General features: G+C 37.2%; 1 protein-coding gene across 4 annotated transcripts in view; it reads right to left on the minus strand.

The window, feature by feature from the left end:
- Positions 1-21,722, minus strand: part of PARN (poly(A)-specific ribonuclease) — a 235,949-nt gene that overhangs the window by 122,141 nt on the left and 92,086 nt on the right. The gene's annotated exons all lie outside the window — the stretch shown is intronic.

The following is a 21,722-nucleotide window of genomic DNA, read 5'->3' on the forward strand; positions in this document are numbered from 1 at the left end:
AGAGGGAAATCAGACACATTCATCACAATATTCTTCTCTTAGTGAGATGCACAGACGTCTCCCCATGGCCAATAGAGATGTAAGATTGAAGGAAAGAACATTCCTCCCAGAATTGTACACATGAATCATGAGCCTCTCGGACTGGTATGGTCTACAGAGAGGAAGCATCAGAGGAGAGAGTGCTTTGTCAGGGTCATCTTTGCTTCCTCTTCTACCACTGACACCTGCCACAGTGTTTGGTACACATGGAAGAGGATAATCCTTCATTAAATGAAGACTTGAATGTACTTGTCTCCTAAACTACCTGAGGAAGAACTTTCTGAACTACAACCTACAAGAAATACATTTTTATTGCAACCCAGTACACACATACATCTGTATGTGCAGATTTAAAACTGTAAAAAAACAAACAAACAAACAAAAAACTAAAAAAAAAAAAAAAAGGTTACATTAAAAAAAAAAAAAACCCCTACCCTTATTACATTGCATGGACTCTGAAATTTTATAACTTCTTCCTCTTCTAAAAAAAAAAGCTGGTCATCACCCTCTAAAATGATTTCACAACCCAGGAGGGAGTGTGACCCACAGTTTGAAAAGACACCACTTTCATTCAACCCTCTGTTTTGCTTACACAGCTTTTCTGTCTGCTCTGCTAACCCAGACCCAGCCCTCCACCAAGGACCACAAGCATGGCCTCTTCCTCAAAGCCTTCTCCAGCTCTATGCTTGGCACTGTCCTAAATAACAAGGATGTGAAATAATGACTAAGACACAGTTCTCATTTCAAGAATCAAAGCCTAGAAAGTGGGACAAAATAGTATCTAATATGAGGTGCTTTAGCTTAGTCATCTTCTCCCTTTCCTCTGAACACAAAAATGCTTACCATCTGTATTCATTTATTCATCTGTATCTATTCATTCATCCTCCCCCCCTTTGATACCCTCAGAATGATTTGTTTAAACAACATTTAAATGTTTGTCAAAAGATGAATCCATCAAGACTTCTTTTTCTTGCCACCTTGTTTGTCAAGGGATACTTTTCATGAATTCTAAATTAGGAACTGAAGTGCACTGTCACCAATTCTCGGAAGCCAATGACCCATTTATTATTCTGTGTAGCATTTATAGATGTGACAGGTTCCCAGATAAATTCAATTTGGCCTCAGCCTCTTAGAGAAGGCTATGAACTAGAGTAAATGCAAAGACCAAGGGAAAGTAACACACCTTCTAAATGTTTAAAAATAAATAAAACCTGCTTGAAAATGTCTACCTATTTTTAACTGTGCTATAGTGCCACCAATCATACATGGAAAAGACTGCCGTGGGTGGTGCCACCTCTGACAACAATCAGGCTTTCCAAGAGCAGCTTCTTGTTTGGTTGGTCAACTTGGGACTCAATACCTAGAAATTATTTTGGAATCCCAGACTTATAAAAGAAAACTGCTTAGATTATAATATTTTATTTTAAAACTTGATTTAATAAGAATAACAGGCACCCTAAATCAACATTACAGCAAGGCTTTTACAAAGGATAGGACTCAAACTCCTATTTTTAACACACAAAACATGTTTCCACCTTCTAACTTTCCTTCCTGTAATTCTACCACATGTACCCTCCTGCCCCAGTCATACCAAAAGATGTACTAGTCCAATGGTTTGCCAAATCTTTTCTCAGCCCTCCTCTAACTAGGCTAACTCTTCTCATTATTCTGGGCTCAGCAGAGGCATCACCTACTACAGGAAGCCTTCCGTTCTGACTCTCTTCTGCATTTCCATGTCAACCTGACAGGGTTCCCTCTTCCAGAGCAACTTACCTTTATCACTGCACTCATCATATCTTGATGCACTAATTGTCCAGGTGTCCATCTGTATCACCAGACCATGAATAGCTTCAGTGCTGAGTATTTAATATTTATTCCCTATCTGTGCTGGTTTGTGTATTTATGTCTCCCAGAAAAAGCCATATTCTTTAATGCATTCTTGTGGGGGCAGATGTAATAGTTCAGTGTCCATGGAGATGTGACCCACCCAACTGTAGGTGATAACTCTGATTGGATAATTTCCATGGAGGCATGGCCCCATCCGTTCAGCATGGGTCTTACTGGAACACTATATAAGCTCAGACAGAAGGAGCTCATAGCTAGCTGGAGCTGAGACAGACATTTTGAAGACAGCCGTTGGAAGGTGACACAAACATTTTGGAAAATGCCATTTTGAAACGCCACCTGGGAGCAAGGAGACTCCAGCCATGTGCCTTCCCAGCTAACAGAGGCTTTCCAGATGACAATGGCATTTGTCCAATGAATGTACCCTTTGTTAGCGGATACTTTATGGCCTTAAGACTGTAACTGTGTAACCAAATAAACCCCCTTTTATAAAAGCCAATCCATTTCTGGTGTTTTGCATTCTGGCAGCATTAGCAAAATGGAACACTATCTGAACTCAGTTTCTCATTTCTTCAACAGAAGATAGGCAAATAATTATGCAAAGAATAACACTTCAGGTTTCAAATGAAAAAAACATTTTTAAAAACCTTGCAAAATATTAATTATTCCTTTTTCAGTTGTTACTAACTATAAACAACTCTGAATATATAAACAAGGTATTTAGCAATACACAATGATAAATTAATAAGGAATAAGAGGCTTACATTCCATCTGAAAAGATAACTCCAAAAAATACACACTTAAATGTGACCCCGCTCATAATATCAAGTGATCCAAACTTATTTTGGGAATTAATAGGCAATTATTAAAATCAATAGATGCCCTATAACCAGCTGGTGGTTTCTGGCTACATAATGTACTTTAATAATTTGTCTCCAACTGTAGGGAAAAAAAATATCTCATTTGAAAAGTTTTCTTTTTAGTTTTCTATGTTCCCTTTGCCAACAGTGTAGCCATTTATTCCTTGGCCTCTGACACAATTTGAAAAATGAAGTCTCCATGACATTCCTCACATTGCTCTAGTTCACATGGAAAAGGATAGAAGGCCTTTCTACTGGGTGGACAGCGCAATAGAAAGCCTTATTGCTAAACAATTAGGTAAAGCCATGCTTGCTTTTTTGTAATCATACAATCTGACAAGTACACATTAACATCTAGACTTACTGCTTTGGATATAGAAGTTAAGATCAAACCCTTGTCTGAAGTGTAGGGTTACCACCACCATCAACTGAGTTACTGAACACTCCTGTGGGCTGGCATTTTCACTAAACATAATGAAGGGACATTCACCCTACTACTAAAATGATGTTTGGGCTTCTTTCCAGGATAAACAAGTATATCTTTTCTAAGAAAAAAAATGGTTTTAAGAAAACTCAATAGTGAAAATACTATCAATAAACATCATCAAAAGTATTTCCAATTCACCCTTTCAGAAGAGCAGATTCATTAGGAAAATTCAGAGAAACTACTTCCATAAATCTATGATTAGGAAAAAGAGGCCATAATTTTACTAGAGGCAACCACATGAAGGGACTACTCACCTGCCATGCATATGGGTGTTCCAGAAGGAGAAGAGAAGGGAAAAGGGGCAGAAACAATAATGGAGGAAATAATCCCTGAAAATTTTCCATCTCTTATGAAAAACATAAAATTGCAGATTCAAGATAACTTAATACTCAGATTATCTAATGCCAAAGACAAAGAGAGAATCTGAAAGGAGCAAGAGAAAAGCAATCCATCACATACAAAGGAAGCTTGATAAGACTATGCGGATTTCTCAGTAGAAACCATAGAGGCAAGAAGGCAATGGCATAATGTATTTAAGATACTGAAAGAGAAAAACCACCAACCAAGAATCCTATATCTGGCAAAACTGTCCTTTAAAAATAAGGGAGAGTTTAAAATATTCTCAGACAAACAGACACTGAGAGAGTTTATGAACAAGAGATGTGCTCTGTAAGAAATAGTAAAGGGAGCACTACAAGCAGATAGGAAAAGACAGGAGAGAGATTTGGAGAAGAGAGTACAAATGAAGACTATCACTGAGCGTAAAAAGAGAGAGAGAAAATAAGATATGACACATAAATTCCAAAAGTCAAAACGGTAGACAGTAGACACTACATTGAGTGAAATTAGCCAGAAAGAAAAGGACGGGTACTGTATGGACTCACTAATATGAACTAACCTTGATGAGCGAAATTTGAGAGTAAAAGTTGAGAACACAGGTTATTAGAAGATAGAAAAGGTTACAAATTGGGCATTTGATGCTGAAGGAGTTCAGAAGGGTAAACAGAATTGATTGTATAGATCCAGAAATGAATAGCATAATATTGTGTGATGGTAGCACATTATTGTAAGTACTCTGAACAAAGATAAGTGTGAGTATGGTTAAAAGAGGAAGGCTAGGGGCATGTATGACACCAGAAGGAAAGATAAAAGATAAAGACTGAGATTGTGTAACTTAGTGAAACCTAAAGTGGTTAATGATGATGATTAAATGTACAAATATAAGAATGGTTTTACATGAGGGAGAACAAATGAATATCAAAATTGCAAGATGTTGAGAAGTGGATGGCACAAGGGAAAAAATACAGTCAATGCAAACTAGAGTCTATAGTTAATGGTAACACTGAAAGATGCTTCCATTAATTGTAAAAAAGACAATATAACAAAGCTTAATATCTATACGGGAGGTTATAAGGGAGTGATATGGGATTTCTGGTGGCGGTGTCTGACCTTTTCATTGTATTTTACTTTATTTTTCATTTACCTTTTATATTTTTATTCTTCATTTTTTTCTCCTTTTCCTTTTTCTTTTGTGGAAGAAATGAAAATGTCCTCATACAGGTTACAGAGGCGATTGCATAACTATGTGACTATACCAGGAATCACTGATTGTTTACTTAGAATGGAATGTATGCTGTGTGAATAAAACTGTTTAAAAAATAAACAGAGGGAGGAGAGGGTCAAGATGGCAGCATAGAGAGGAGTAGAATTTAGTTAGTCCCCTGGAGCAACTAATAAACAACCAGGAACAACTAGTAAGTAATCTGGAACAACTGCTGGGGGACAACCATGATTGTCCACATATCATACACCAATGTGGATTGGGTGGAATGGCCAAGATCACAGCATAAAACCTGTAAGTAAAACTGTGGAACCGCACCAGGAGCCCCCTACTTCCACGGCAGGCTGAGCTACAAGACCGCACTGCAGGAGAAAGCAGCATTCCACAGCAAGCGAATATAGCTCAGCCCAGCTCCAACTGGGATTTTAATTAACAAATGTGGAGTGCTGATTACAAGCTACAAACATAGACAAACCCCTAACACGCAAACAGAGGCTTTTAAAGACGACTGACCTTAAAGAGCCAGAAAGACCAGGCTCTCTCTCTGACAGATGGGAGAAACTGCAGGACCATGTACTGGCTCTGAAAGGGGGTGTTCTTTCCCTTTTTCTCTTTTTCAACCTGAGTGGCTCAGTGGAGAGAGCCTCAGTCATTTTCAGTTCACAGGGCTCTGATCCAGACAGGGGTGGAGATAACAGATTCAGAGAGACAAAGGAGCAATTCAAATGCAGAAGATAACTCCCTAGAGAGTGTATTTTCCCTAACAGGAAGGAGGTACCACCCAGCTCTAGTGCTGGCTTTCCCTTCAGTACTCAGACCCCTACAGCCTGGGGGAAAACAGCCAAAACAGAAACTAAAGGGGCCACACCTCCTTACACCAGCAGAAAGTGACAGCCTGGCAGGCACAACCTGCTGGGCAGGATAGGAAAAGCACAGGGGCTGGAAGCCTCACAGGAAAGTCTGTCATTCTTCTAAGATACACCCTCAGGGAAACTCAAAATTGAATACAAGCCCATTCTGAGACCTGGAATCATTCTGGTCTGAGAAAATCTGATGGGGGTAACCAAGGACACGAGATTCCCAGACAACAGAAAACTACAAAATACAATACGAAAAATGAAAACATGGTCCAGTCAAAGGAACAAATTTATACCTCAATTAAGATACAGTTGAGGGAACTAGCAGTAGAGAGCAATTAAGGAAGGGGGAACAATAATCCAAGAAGAACAGATAAGCTATTTAACGTTCTGGGGATGCCCAGAAATGACTATGGTCTGTTAATTTCTGATGGATGTAGTAGGAACAAGTTCACTGAAATGTTGCTATATTAGGTAACTTTCTTGGGGTAAAGTAGGAACATGTTGGAAGTTAAGCAGTTATCTTGGGTTAGTTGTCTTTTTCTTACTCCCTTGTTATGGTCTCTTTGAAATGTTCTTTTATTGTATGTTTGTTTTCTTTTTAACTTTTTTTTTCATACAGTTGATTTAAAAAAGAAGGGAAAGTTAAAAAAAAAAAAAAAGAAAAAGAAAAAAGACAAACAAGGAAAAAAAAAAAAAAAGATGTAGTGCCCCCCTTGAGGAGCCTGTGGAGAATGCAGGGGTATTCGCCTACCCCACCTCCATGGTTGCTAACAAGACCACAGACATAGGGGACTGGTGGTTTGATGGGTTGAGCCCTCTACCATAAGTTTTACCCTTGGGAAGACGGTTGCTGCAAAGGAGAGGCTAGGCCTCCCTATATTTGTGCCTAAGAGTCTCCTCCTGAATGCCTCTTTGTTGCTCAGATGTGGCCCTCTCTCTCTGGCTAAGCCAACTTGAAAGGTGAAATCACTGCCCTCCCCCCTACGTGGGACCAGACACCCAGGGGAGTGAATCTCCCAGGCAACGTGGAATATGACTCCCGGAGAGGAATGTAGACCCGGCATCGTGGGATGGAGAACATCTTCTTGACCAAAAGGGGGATGTGAAAGGAAATGAAATAAGCTTCAGTGGCAGAGAGATTCCAAAACGAGCCGAGAGATCACTCTGGTGGGCACTCTTACGCACACTTTAGACAACCCTTTTTAGGTTCTAAAGAATTGGGGTAGCTGGTGGTGGATACCTGAAACTATTAAACTACAACCCAGAACCCATGAATCTCGAAGACAGTTGCATAAAAATGTAGCTTATGAGGGGTGACAATGGGATTGGGAATGCCATAAGGACCAAACTCCACTTTGTCTAGTTTATGGATGGATGTGTAGAAAAGTAGGGGAAGGAAACAAACAGAGAAAGGTACCCAGTGTTCTTTTTTACTTCAATTGCTCTTTTTCACTCTAATTATTATTCTTGTTATTTTTATGTGTGGGCTAATGAAGGTGTCAGGGATTGATTTAGGTGATGAATGTACAACTATGTAATGGTACTGTAAACAATCGAAAGTACAATTTGTTTTGTATGACTGCGTGGTATGTGAATATATCTCAATAAAATGATGATTAAAAAAAAAATTAAAAAAAATTTAAAAAAAAAAAAAAAAAAGAGTTTATTTGCAGGGTCTCTTGTATTTTTATGTAAATAACCATATTATCTGTAAATAACGCTCCTGACAACTTTTCTCCCTTTCTTTCCTCATTGGATTGGCTAGGACCTCCAATATAACATCAATAGTAAGGATGCAAGCAAGCATTGTTTTCATATTTCTAACTCATTGAGAATGTTTCTAAGGTGTCATAATTATTTATGATATTTGTTGAAAGGTTTTGGTAACTTTATCAGGTTAAGATAGTTCCCTTCTATCCCAGTTGTGCTTTTGATAGGAATATTTTATCACCATGAAATTAATATTGAAGTTTATCAAAAGTTTTTTCTACAACTACTGAGATGATTGCATGGTTTATTTTGATATATTAATGTAAAGGGTCACACTGATAGACTGTTGTAACGTCAATCTGTCTTTGCATTCTTGAGATAAACCCTACTTGGCTATTATGTGCTATTGTTTTCTAAATACACTGCTTCATGCAATTTGTGAATGCTTTTTAAATTTTAGCATCTATTTCATATGTAATATTGGGTTATCATTTTCTTTTTTTTCCACTAGCTTTGTCTAGGTTTGGTATCAGTAATATACTATCCTTATAAAATGCATTTGGAAGCTTTCCTCTTTTGCCTATTTTTTGTTACAGTTTGCATGAGATAGGTGTTATCTGTTCCTTGAATGTTCAATAAAACTTCTGTAAAACCATCATATTTTGGAAATTCAAAAAAAAAAAAAAAAAAAGATACAGTTGAGGCACAACCAACCAAAGAACAAATAGACAAATGGGAGCTCCTCAAAATTAAACACTTCTGTACATCAAAGGACTTTGTCAGAAAAGTAAAAAGGCAGCCTATGCAATGGGAGATGATATTTGGAAACCACATATCAGATACGGGTTTAATATCCCCAATATATAAAGGGATCCTATAACTCAACAACATAAAGACAAACAATCCAATTTAAAAATGGGCAAAAGACATGTACAGGCACTTTTCTGTAGAGGAAATACAAATGGCTCAAAAACATGAAAAAATGCTCAACTTCACTGGCTGTTAGAGAAATGTAAATGAAAACCACAATGAGATATCATTTCACACCTACCAGAATGGCCATTATCCAAAAAACAGAAAATTACAAGTGCTGAAGAGGATGTGGATAAAGAGGCACTTATTCATTGCTGGCGGGAATGCAGAGTGGTGCAACCACTCTGGAAGACAGTGTGGAGGTTCCTCAGGAAGCTAAGTATAGATATGCCATATGGCCAAGCTATTCCACTGCTAGGTAGACACTTAGAGGAACTGAAAGTTAAGACACAAATGGATATTTGTAAACCGATGTTTACTCCAGCATTATTCACGATTGCCAAGAGATGGAAACAGCCCAAATGTCCATCAACTCTTCAACTGCAGTCTTGAAGATGACTGCTTAACAATGTAGCTTACAAGAGGTGACAGTGTGACTGTGAAAACCTTGTGGACTGCACTCCTTTTATCCAGTTATGGATGGATGAGTAGAAAAATGGGGACAAAAACTAAATGTAAAATAGGGTGGGATGGAGGGGATGATTTGGGTATTCTTTTTTACTCATTTTTATTCTTATTCTGATTCATGCTGGTGTAAGGAAAATGTTCAAAAATAGAATGGGGTGATGATTACATAACTATATGATAGTACTGTGAACAGTTGATTGTACACCATGGATGACTGTATGGTATGTGAATATATCTCAATAAAACTGAATTTAATTTAAAAAAGATACAGTTGAGATATTACTTCACTTTAATGAAACAATCAACTAAAGATTTTCCAAGAATTATGCTAAATCAACTCAAAAACCAAATCAACAAGTTCAGAGACGATATGGTAAAAGAGATGAAGGATATAAAGAAAACACTGGGTGAACATAAGGTAGAAATCAAAAGTTTAAAAAAACAAGTGGCAGAATCTATGGAAATGAAAGGCACAACACAAGAGATTAAAGACACAATGGAGACATACAACAGCAAATCTCAAGAGGCAGAAGACAACACTCAGGAAATGGAGAACAAGACACCTGAAATCCTACACACAAAAGAACAAATAGAGAAAAGAACGGAAAAATATGAGCAACGTCTCAGGGAACTGAATGACAATATGAAGCGCCTGAATGTATGTGTCATGGGTGTCCCAGAAAGAGAAGAGAAGGAAAAGGGGCAGAAGCAATAATGGAGGAAATAATCAACGAAAATTTCCCATCTCTTATGAAAGACATAAAATTACAGATACAAGAAGCGCAGCGTACCCCAAACAGAATAGATCTGAACAGGCCTACACCAAGACACTTAGTAATCAGAATATCAAACATCAAAGACAAAGAGAATCCTGAAAGCAGCGAGAGAAAAGCGATCCATCACATGCAAAGGATGCTTGATAAGACTATGTACAGATTTCTCAATAGAAACCATGGAAGCAAGACAGAAGTGGTGTGATATATTTAAGATACTGAAAGAGAAAAACTGCCAACCAAGAATCCTATATCTGGCAAAACTGTCCTTCAAATATGAGGGAGAGTTTAAAATATTCTCTGACAGACAGACAATGAGAGAGTTTGTGAACAAGATACCTGCTCTACAGGAAATACTAAAGGGAGCACTACAGTAGATAGGGAAAGACAGGAGTGAGAGGCTTGGAGCACAATTTTGGGTGACAGTATCACAACAATGTAAGTACAATGAACAAAGATGACTGTGAGCATGGTTGAAAAGAGGAAGTTAGAAGCATGTGGGAGACCAGAAGGAAACAGGAAAGAGAAAGACTGTGACTGTATAACTCAGTGAATCCTAGAGTGCTCAACAATTGTGATAAAATGTACAAATATGTTTTTACATAAGGGAGAACAAATGAATGCCAACCTTGCAAGGTGTTAAAAATGGGGTGGTACTGGGGAAAAAAATACAATCAATGCAAACTAGAAACTATAGTTAACAGAAACATGGTATTATACTTCCTTTAATTTAACACAGGCAATATGCCAAAGCTAAATGCCTCTAAGAGGGGAACATAAAGGAGGGGTATGGGAATCTTGGCATTGGTGATGTTATCTGACTCTTTTCTTGTACTATAGTTTAATTCTATCTTTCCTTTTGTTACTTTTTAGTTGTCATTTTTTTCTTTCTTTTTGTCTCTCTACCTTTGACTCTTCCTCCTTCTGTGTAGAAGAAATGGAGATGTCTTTATATAGATAGTGGTGATGGTGGTGAATGCATAAATACATGATTACACAGGGAACCACCAATTGTTTACTTAGGACAGAATGTATGGTGGGTGAACAAAACTGTCTTAAAAAAAGCAACAACAAATGGGTTGATGAAGAAACCTTGAGGGCACCATATTGCATGAAATAAGTCAGACACATAAGGACAAATATTGTATGGTCTCACTGATATGAACAAATTATAATATGCAAACTCATAGACATCAAATATAAGTTACCAGGATATAGAACAAGGCTAAAGAATGGGGAGCAGTTCCTTGGTATGAGCAGAATGTTTAACTACTTTGAACTTAAGTGTTTGGAAATGGACAGAGGTGATGGTAGCACATAACTAACACTGCTGAAGTGTGCAAATGTGGTAGAAAGGGGAAGCTTAGAGTCACGTATGTCACCAGAAGGAAAGCAGAAGGTTAAAATACAGGAATGTATAAAACAATGAATCTTGTGGTGGATAATATCCGTGATTAACTGTACAAATATTAGAAAATATCTCTTTCATGAACTAGAACCAATGTATGAAAGTATAACTAGAAGTTAATAATAGAGGGGTACATAGGGAAAAAATATACCTATAGCAAACTATGTACTACAGTTAGTAGTATTTTAACATTGTTTCATCAACAGTAACAAATGTACAATACCAATACTGTGAGTCAATAATAGAGGGGGGGGCAGTGGTTACAGGCATGGGAGGATTCAAGTTTTCTTTTTTGTCTTTATTTCTTTTCTGGAGTAATGAAAAGGTTCTAAAAATTGAAAAAAAATGTACTGTGGTAATGGATACACACAGCTGTATGATGGTACTGTGGGCAACTGATTGTGTACTTTGGATCTCTGGATGATTGTATGGTATGTGAACAATCTCAATAAAATAAAAAAAACAGAGGGATACAAGTGCTGGAGAAAATGTGGAAAAAGGGATGTACCTTTCACTGTTGGTAGGGAAGTAGAATGGTGCAGCCCGTCTGGAGGGTACTGTGGTGGTTTCATAGGAAGCTAGCTATGGGGTTGCCACATGGTCCTGGAACCCCATTACTGGGTATATACTTAGAAGAACCGAGAGCAGGGAAATGAAGGACATTGCACACTGCAGTTTATGGCAGCAGTATTCATGATTCGCAATGGATGGAGGTGACCTAAGGGTAAACCAACCACTAAAAGGAATGGTGAACTGTGGTGTATACCTTCAGCGGAATATTGATCAGTGGCAAGAAGACATGAAGTTGTGAGGTATGAAACTAGGCAAATGGACCTTAAGGGCAGTATGCTGAGTGACATAAGCCAGAATCAAAAAGATAAACATTATAATGTCTCACTAAAATGAACTAACTATAATGTGCAAACTCTGAGAACTGAATCTGAGAGCACAGGTTATCAGGGAAAGGCTTATGGTAAAGGTTCCTAGATTGTAAGCTCTTACAGTAGTCACAACTATTCATGAGTTGTAATGGTTATTTCGAACTTCTGAGATGATGAGCTGTTTGTGTATAACCTGGTCAGTCCCTGGAACTTTGGGTATCTGTCAGCATTATCCCACACAGCAAATGTTAAAAAAGCAGAAAAAGAGACCAGACTTTGAGTAGAGATGTGAACAAAATGGACTTGGTTACAACTAAGATAAACCAGACCAAAGGGAAAAGGATGATATTGACTGTTTTAAAACTTCAACTTGTATGTGAGACCAAAGGAAGAGATGTTTATTTGGTGGAAAATCTGTATTTTCCGTAGCATACTATATAATTTAACTTGTATAGTCAGTATATTCAAACATCATAATTACATGGAATCTTGAATAGGGGGCAAGATCTGGTTAGTTTGTACAGGTTAGCGTGAAGCCCCAAAACATCCCGTGGTAATTTGGGCAGAGAATAAAAAAGGATTTGCAAAGCCCCCTTGAGGGACTGGGGAAAAATTGGAAATATTAAACTTCCCCACCTGGGTAGTTCCTGATATTATCGTAAGCATTGGGGATTACCATTGCAGCAGGCCAAGCCCTCCATCTTGGGGCTTGCCCTTATGAAGCTTGTTACTGCAAAGGAGAGGCTAAGCCTACTTATAACTATGCCTAAGAATCACCCCCAGAGAACCTCGTTGCTCAGATGTGGCCTCTCTTTCTAAGCCAACACTGCAGGTAAACTCACTGCCCTCCCCCCTACATGGGACATGACTTCCAGGGGTGTAAGTCTCCCTGACAACATGGGACATGACTCCTGGGGATGAGCCTGGACCCAGGATCATGGGACTGAGAAAGACTTCCTGACCAAAGGGGGAAGAGAAATGAAACAAAATAGTTTCAGTGGCTGAGAGATTTCAAATGGAGTTGAGAGGTCATTCTGGAGGTTACTCTTATGCATTTTATAGATACCCCATTTTAGTTATTAGTGTGTTAGAACAGCTAGCAGGAAATATCTGAAACTGATGAACTGCAATTCAGTATCCTTGATTCTTGAAAACAATTGTATAACTACATAGCTTACATGGTGTGACTGTGTGATTGTGAAAACTTTGTGGCTCACACTCCCTTTAACCAGTGTATGGAGAAATGAGCAGAAAAAAGGGGGACAAAAAGTAAATGAATAATAGCGGGGGAAAGGAGGAGATGTTTGGGGTGTTCTTGCATACTTTTCTTTTTATTCTTATTTTCATTTTTATTTCTTGGAATAATGAAAAGGTTAAAAAAATTGATTGTGGTAATGAATGCACAACTATATAATGAAACTGTGAACAAATGATTGTACACTTTGGATGACTGTATGTTATGTGATTATATCTCAATAAAAACTGCATTTTAAAAAAAAAGCCATTATCAGAAGGGTGTCAGATTATCTTGCATCAACTCTAGTTGCATTATTAGAAGGGAGCAGATTCCATCTTGGTAGGGAAAGAAATATCCAGCTCTCTCAGTTTTCACTCAGTTTTCCAGAATCAGCAATAATCTTTAGGGCTATATTGGGAGCAGATGCTGCCAGGCATTTAAGTTGGCTATTTCCACATCAAACTGATGGGGACATGGATTCTAACAAAGCTTTCAAAACAGATATCCACAAAGAGCCATGCAAATATTTTGGAGATTACTCTCCTCCAAACACAACAGCATTTTCTGACAGCCACGCTGTGTATTCTCTAAATTTAATAAACTTACAAAGGGTTTGAAAAAAAGAAAGCACAAACATAATGCAAAGAGATAGAGTCAAAAAAGTCAAGAGAAATTAAAATACAATTCTTAAAAACAATTCAAATACCAAAAGAAGGTAGAAAAAGAAGAAACAAAAAACAGAGGCAACAAAGAAATGACAATTTTAAAATGACAAACCTAAAGTTGACCATATCAATAATTACATTAAATATTAATGAACTAAGCCCTCCAATTAAAAGGCAAAGTTATTAGATAAAAAGCAAGACTTAACCATATGCTGTCTACAAGAGACTCACTTTATATACAAAGACACAGATAGGTTGAGAGTAAAATAGAAGGAAAAGGATATATAGCCAAATATAAAAAGCCCAAGAAGGCTGAAGTGACTATATTAATATCAGATAAGGGGAGACTTAAGAGTATTATAATGATAAAGGGATTGATTAATCAGAAAAACAAAACAATCATAAATGTATATGGGCCTAATAACAAAGCTTTATAATACAAGACATGAAAATTGACAAAATAAGGAAGAAATAGACAACTTCACAATCATAGGGGATTTTAACATGCCTCTCTCAAAAATTAACAGAACCACTAAAACTACTGAAAAAAAAATCAGTAAAGACACAGAGTATCTGAACAACACTAAACTGATACACTGCAGAATTCAGTTTTTTTCCAAGCTCAGCAAGACAGACCTTATGCTGGACTATAAAACAAGTATTAATAAATTTAAAATAACTGAAATTATTTAAAATAACTGAAACTATATTAAAATCTATAATCACAGCAGAATTAAATTAGAGATTAATAATAATAACAAGAGATCTAGGAAAACTTAAACATTTGGAAATTAAACAACACACTTCTAAATAATCCATGGGTCAAAGAAGAAATCACAGGGTCAATTAGAAATTTTTTCTAACTGAATGATAATAAATACACAACATATAATTTGTCGGATGTAGCTAAAGCAGTGCTTAGAGGATAATTTATACCTTTACATAGTTGTATTAAAAAAGCAAAAAGGTCAAAATCAATGACCTAAATAGAAACTTATCTATCAAACTCATTCCTAATTGAACATGAGGTATTGTGTACCTACCAAGGAGACAAGGCCCAGCAGAAAGTAAAAACTGAAGCAGACTTGTAAGCTGCTTGAATGGTGACTGTGTTCTCCACCCCAGTTAGAAAAGGGTGGAAGCCTAACTACTCAAGATGTTTAAAGCACAATCCCTTACCAATCACTGCCTTCTAACTAAGCTATGCTGACCTAGGAGCAACCTCTAGGAAACCAGGGTTAAAAATGTTCAGAAGAATTAAAAAAAAAAAATTCATTGGACTAAGGTTCCACTTACAGAAACTGGAAAAATATGAGCAAAAGAAACCCAAAGTAAATAAAAGGAAGGACATTATAAAAAAAAGAAGAAATAAAAAAATAGGAAACAACAAACAATGGAGAAAAAAGAACTAAGCCAACACCTGTTTCTTTGAAAAGATAAAAAAATTGGTAAACCCTACCTAGAGTGGTCAAGGGGAAAAGGGAACACAAATCACCAATATCGTGAATAAAAAGGAGTTATAACTCAGATTCTATACACAGTAAAAAGATATTAAAAAGCACAGGTAAAGCTTAAAGTTATAAGTAGCCTTTTGGCAAATTAAGTATTGAATAACTGCCCCTAAAGAGTTATGACCACACTTCTAATATTTATCTGTTCAGCACAATCAAAAGCTGTACTTTTAAAGGTATAACTTAATACAAGCACATTCATACTTTGGAGTAAGGCAAAGTCAAGTATCTTCCTTCACGCATACCAAGAAATCACCCTGAGCAAATTCCTAAAGCAGCGTATCAGGAGTTTATATAACTACCTGAATTTGGATTACCTTTGGAAAGGAAAAGAATTTTTAGGTTTCTAGCTCTTCTAAAGGGCCTTTATCAACTTAAGTTTCTTAAAAATTCCATATAGTATGCATGTATGCACCAGTCTTCAGCTTTCAAAATAAATGAAAAGGTAACTTTTTTCAAGTCATTACTATGAAAATTATAGGCAGAGAGACAGTATCCTATAATGTATTTAAGAATACTCAAGAGACAATGTCTAAATATTGAGAGTATGACTAGAAAATTCTACCACATCTGAAATACTGTTGAGCTCTTTCTCTCATTTAACGAAATTACATTAGAAATACAAAAATCCAAATATGAATGAGCTATTCAGAAGTGACCATTAAAGATGATCTCTTACTTGATTTTGAGAATGATTCTTTTCCATGGCATCAAGTCCCACATTGGCCATGTACTGTCTTATCAGAAGAACCAGCAGGTAGAATGCTAAACATAGGCTTAGCAGGGATCATCACTATCTGAAAATTCCACAGCTACCAGGGACCCTCATCTTCAAAGAGGCAGCAGACAAAAAGCAACAGGAATCAAACCAAATGGCACTTGGTACAAGGGTTTTAATAATTAGAAATAATGAGGTTTCCTATAAAAAGGCAATTTTCATATTCAAGATGTTGAAAAAATATCGACTAGACTTAGTATTATCAAAAGAAAAAGACAGGTGTCAGTTAAAAAGCAACTCCTTAAATGTAAATCAAAAATAGTTTGTAACAGGGCCAAAGAAGCCATCAAGAGCTGCTATATAAATAGGCATTTAATGATTTTTCCAATGTTATGTTACTGATCTAACAGACCCTCTGTTTCCACTGAAATTAATAATTTGTTCAAAATAACATTAACAGGTTTGGTTTTGTAGCATATTAGAAACCCTGGGCCCTCACATCATTAGAATTACCACTATAAAAAACAAACTTTAGGTTGTCTTTCAATGAAACATCTGCACAATTTTAGAAATCATGGCAAAAGACCAGTGGCATCACATATAACCATCAAGCACAAAGGGGCATTTTTAAATCACAATACTATGAATATCATGTATTCAATTCAATAATTGTTTAGCATTTAGCATATAATAACTAATGTCAGACACCACTACTCTAGGGGCTGAAAACACAGTGGTAAACAAGAGATATGGACCCAGCCTCCAAAGAGTTTGCAATCTATCTGGGAAGACAATCAAACAACCTATGTTAGTAGAGGATGCTATTCAAACACAGAACAGGCGGTCTGATCTCCTATAAAGGGTGCCAGAGAAGACATCCGGAGGAAGTGATGCTTAAGTTGAGATGAGAAGGAAAGTAGGACATAGACTGGCTCCGGAGGACAGGGATGGTTGAGTAAAAGAAGACTTCTGGCAAAGGAAACACTATGGTCAAGGGCACAGCATGAACAAATGGCCAGGCATTTAGGTTAAGAATTGTTTTTGTTTAAGAAAAGAGACTAGAAAGGAAAATTAAACTTTGCTAGCAGAGTTGCATACATGAAAGGACAAGAATCATCTACTTCTTCATTTAAGAGGGAAAAGGTCACAATTTCATCTTGGCCTATCACCCATTCCAACACACATTTATTTACTCATGCCACAGTGTGTACCAGGAGCTAGAGAAGGGTTCAGAAGTAAAGAAGATAGGCCCAATACTGCCCTCAGGGAAGAAACACAAATGAGCAAACTATTGAACAATAGATTGTTTCTATGGCTACCTATGACAATGAAATGTAGCTTCCTGATTTCAGTTATCAATGAAAAAAATACTTCACTTAAAAGCTACTGTCATTATTTGAAATCAAATGTGGTGTAACAGGAACATTAAAAGAAACTTTGACATCCCATACACATAAAGTATTATGCTTGTTTACAGAGTTCAAAGCACTTTTACACACTCTCTTTTAACTGTTCACGGCAAGAACAGCTAAGCAGATATTTTAATAATTACCTACAATTTATCAAGCAACTGATTGTGGAGTGTCAGGCTTTTTGCTGGAAACTTAATATCCATGATCTCATTTCATCTTCAAAATAATCCTGTAGAAGATGATATGACCTTATAACTGGAAAACCCTGAGAAATCGACGATAAAGCTACTAGAGCTAATAAACAAATTTAGCAAAGTAGCGGGATACAAGATTAATGCACATAAGTCACCAATGTTTCTATATGTTAGAAATGAACAAATTGAAGAGACACTCAAGAAAAAGATACCATTTTCAATAGCAACTAAAAAAATCAAGTACCTAGGAATAAACTTAACCAAAGATGTGAAAGACCTATAGAAAGAAAACTACGTAACTCTATTAAAAGAAATAGAAGGGGACCTTAAAAGATGGAAAAATATTCCATGTTCATGGATAGGAAGGCTAAATGTCATTAAGATGTCAATTCTACCCAAATTCATGTACAGATTCAATGCAATCTCAATCAAAATTCCAACAACCTACTTTGCAGACTTGGAAAAGCTAGTTATCAAATTTATTTGGAAAGGGAAGATGCCTCGAATTGCTAAAGAAACTCTAAAAAAGAAAAACGAAGTGGGAGGACTTACACTCCCTGACTTTGAAGCTTATTATAAAGCCACAGTTGTCAAAACAGCATGGTACTGGCACAAAGATAGACATATAGATCAATGGAATCAAACTGAGAATTCGGAGACAGACCCCCAGATCTATGGCCGACTGATCTTTGATAAGGCCCCCAAAGTCACTGAACTGAGTCATAATGGTCTTTTCAACAAATGGGGCTGGGAGAGTTGGATATCCATATCCAAAAGAATGAAAGAGGACCCCTACCTCACACCCTACACAAAAATTAACTCAAAATGGACCAAAGATCTCAATATAAAAGAAAGTACCATAAAACTCCTAGAAAATAATGTAGGAAAACATCTTCAAGACCTTGTATTAGGCGGACACTTCCTAGACTTTACACCCAAAGCACAAGCAACGAAAGAAAAAGTAGATAAATGGGAACTCCTCAAGCTTAGAAGTTTCTGTACCTCAAAGGAATTTGTCAAAAAGGTAAAGAGGCAGCCAACTCAATGGGAAAAAAAATTTCGGAAACCATGTATCTGACAAAAGACTGATATCTTGAATACATAAAGAAATCCTATAACTCAATGACGATAGTACAGACAGCCCAATTATAAAATGGGCAAAAATGGGAAAAGACAGTTCTCTGAAGAGGAAATACAAATGGCCAAGAAACACATGAAAAAATGTTCAGCTTCACTAGTTATTAGAGAGATGCAAATTAAGACCACAATGGGATACCATCTAACACTGATTAGAGTGGCTGCCATTAAACAAACAGGAAACTACAAATGCTGGAGGGGATATGGAGAAATTGGAACTCTTATTCATTGTTGGTGGGACTGTATAATGGTTCAGCCACTCTGGAAGTCAGTCTGGCAGTTCCTTAGAAAACTAGATATACAGATACCCTTCGATCCAGAGATTGCACTTCTCGGTATATACCCAGAAGATCAGAAACAAGTGACACAAACAGATATCTGCATGCCAATGTTCATAGCAGCATTATTCACAATTGCCAAGAGATGGAAACAACCCAAATGTCCTTCAACAGATGAGTGGATAAATAAAATGTGGTATACACACATGATGGAATACTACGTGGCAGTCAGAAGGAACGATGTTGTGAAACATATGACAACATGAATGAACCTTGAAGACATAATGCTGAGCGAAATAAGCCAGGCACAAAAAGAGAAATATTATATGCTACCACTAATGTGAACTTTGAAAAATGTAAAACAAATGGTTTATAATGTAGAATGTAGGGGAACTAGCAATAGAGAGCATTAAGGAAGGGGGAACAATAATCCAAGAAGAACAGATAAGCTACCATGGGTAAATTTAATGTTCTGGGAATGCCCAGCAATGACTATGGTCTGTTAATTTCTGATGGGTATGGTAGGAACAAGTTCACAGAAATGTTTCTATATTAGGTTACTTTCTTGGGGTAGAGTAGGAACATGTTGGAAGTAAAGTAGTCAGCTTAGGTTAGTTGTCTTTTTCTTACTCCCTTGTTATGGTCTCTTTGAAATGTTCTTTTATTTTATGTTTTTTTTAATTTTTTTAAAATTTTTTTTAGTTTTCATACAGCTGATTTAGAAAAAAATAAGTTTTTTTAAAAAAAAGGAAAAAAAATATGCAGAGCCCCCTTGAGGAGCTGGTGGAGAATGCAGGAGTATTGGCCTGCCCTACTGTGATGGTTGCTAACAGGCCCACAGACACAGGGGACTGGTGGTTTGATGGACTGAGCCCTCTACCATGAGATTTGCCCTTGGGAAGACTGTTGCTGTAAAGGAGAGGCTAGGCCTCCCTATAATTGTGACTAAGAGCCTCCTCCCAAATACCTCTTTGTTGCTCAGATGTGGCCCTCTCTCTCTAGCTAAGCCAACTTGAAAGGTGAAATCACTGCCCTCCCTACTACGTGGGATCAGACACCCAGGGGATTGAATCTCCCTGGCAACGTGGAATATGACTCCTGGGGAGGAATGCAGATCTGGCATCGTGGGATGGAGAACATCTTCTTGACCAAAAGGGGGATGTGAAAGGAAATGAAATAAGCTTCAGTGGCAGAAAGATTTCAAAAGGAGCTGAGAGGTCACTCTGGTGGGCACTCTTACGCACAATATAGACAACCCTTTTTAGGTTCTAATGAATTGGGGTAGCTGGTGGTGGATACCTGAAACTATCAAACTACAACCCAGAACCCATGAATCTTGAAGACAATTGTATAAAAATGTGGCTTACGAGGGGGGACAGTGGGATTGGGGGGGCCATGGGGATCACACTCCCCTTTGTCTAGTTTGTGGATGGATGAGTGGAAAGGTGGGGGAAGGAAACAAACAGACAAGGGCGCCCAGTGTTCTTTTTTACTTTAGTTGCTCTTTTTCACTTTAATTATTACTCTTGTTATTTTTGTGTGTGTGGTAATGAGGGTGTCGGGGATTGATTTTTTTGATGAATGTACAACTATGTAATGGTACTGTGAACAATCGAATGTACGATTTGTTTTGTATGACTGCGTGGTATGTGAATATATCTCAATAAAATGAATATTAAAAAAAAAAAATCTTCCAGAGCAACCATTATCATCTCCATCTCACAAACAAGGAACCTGTGGCTTAGAGAGTTTTCATAATTTGCCCCAAGACACATGGTCAACAAATGGCAGAGCCAAAGCTGGTCACCATGTCAGTCTGACTTCGTATCAGTCTGTCTCCTTCCATTCCACTGTCTGCTTCAATGTCCTCCCAGTGCAACCAGCTAGGAAGCTGAAAGGAGCAACCTGCTCTAACTCACACCTGGCAAGGAGAGAAGGCTGGATGAGACTGCAGGTCAGATGTTCTAGTTTAATGTTCTTTCAGTGGTATAGAAGCCTCACTACACTCTCAGCCTCAAGCACCTGCTCCCCATTTGAAATTATCTTTAGCTCTCTAATTCATTTCCTTTGGATTCTATCTAAAACATCTTTATAAGAATCATGGGGGAATGGATCACTCTAAAAGAAAGGAATCTAAGAAAAATATTCAAATATTTTCAAGAAGCAACATCATTTACACCCTGCATTCAATACCATTCCTGGTGTTATGTACTCCTGAAATCTACTATTGAATAACCATAATAAAAGTTCAAAACTGTATCAAGTTTTATATATCACATCATGTAATATCACAACCCAAAGAGGTCAATACTAACATCACTGGTTTATAGAGAAAAGCATAAGTTTAGAAAGGTTAAGTAACTTGCCCAGGGCCACACAACAGTAAGTGACGTAGCACTGTAATTCCAGAGCTTAAGCTTTTAACCCCTATAACTTTAGTCTCTATTTCCTCGATGGTCCTATAATTCATCAAAAATACCAAAATTTTCTGATCTGAATTTGTGTATTTGTAGAAGCCTTCACATGCAATTACTTATACAGTTACGATATCAAAATCATATGGCTTCAGTGTGTGGTAGTTTGGTAAATAAAAAAAAATTAGACAAATTCCTTAAAATTTTCACACCTTCTGCACTATTAAGCACTAGGGTACTTGAAATCTATTTGAATACACAAGGTTAACAATTCATATTTTCTTCAATATTT

The sequence above is a fragment of the Choloepus didactylus genome, chromosome 21, assembly GCF_015220235.1.
Source record: "Choloepus didactylus isolate mChoDid1 chromosome 21, mChoDid1.pri, whole genome shotgun sequence".
Taxonomy (NCBI): Eukaryota; Metazoa; Chordata; class Mammalia; order Pilosa; family Megalonychidae; genus Choloepus; species Choloepus didactylus.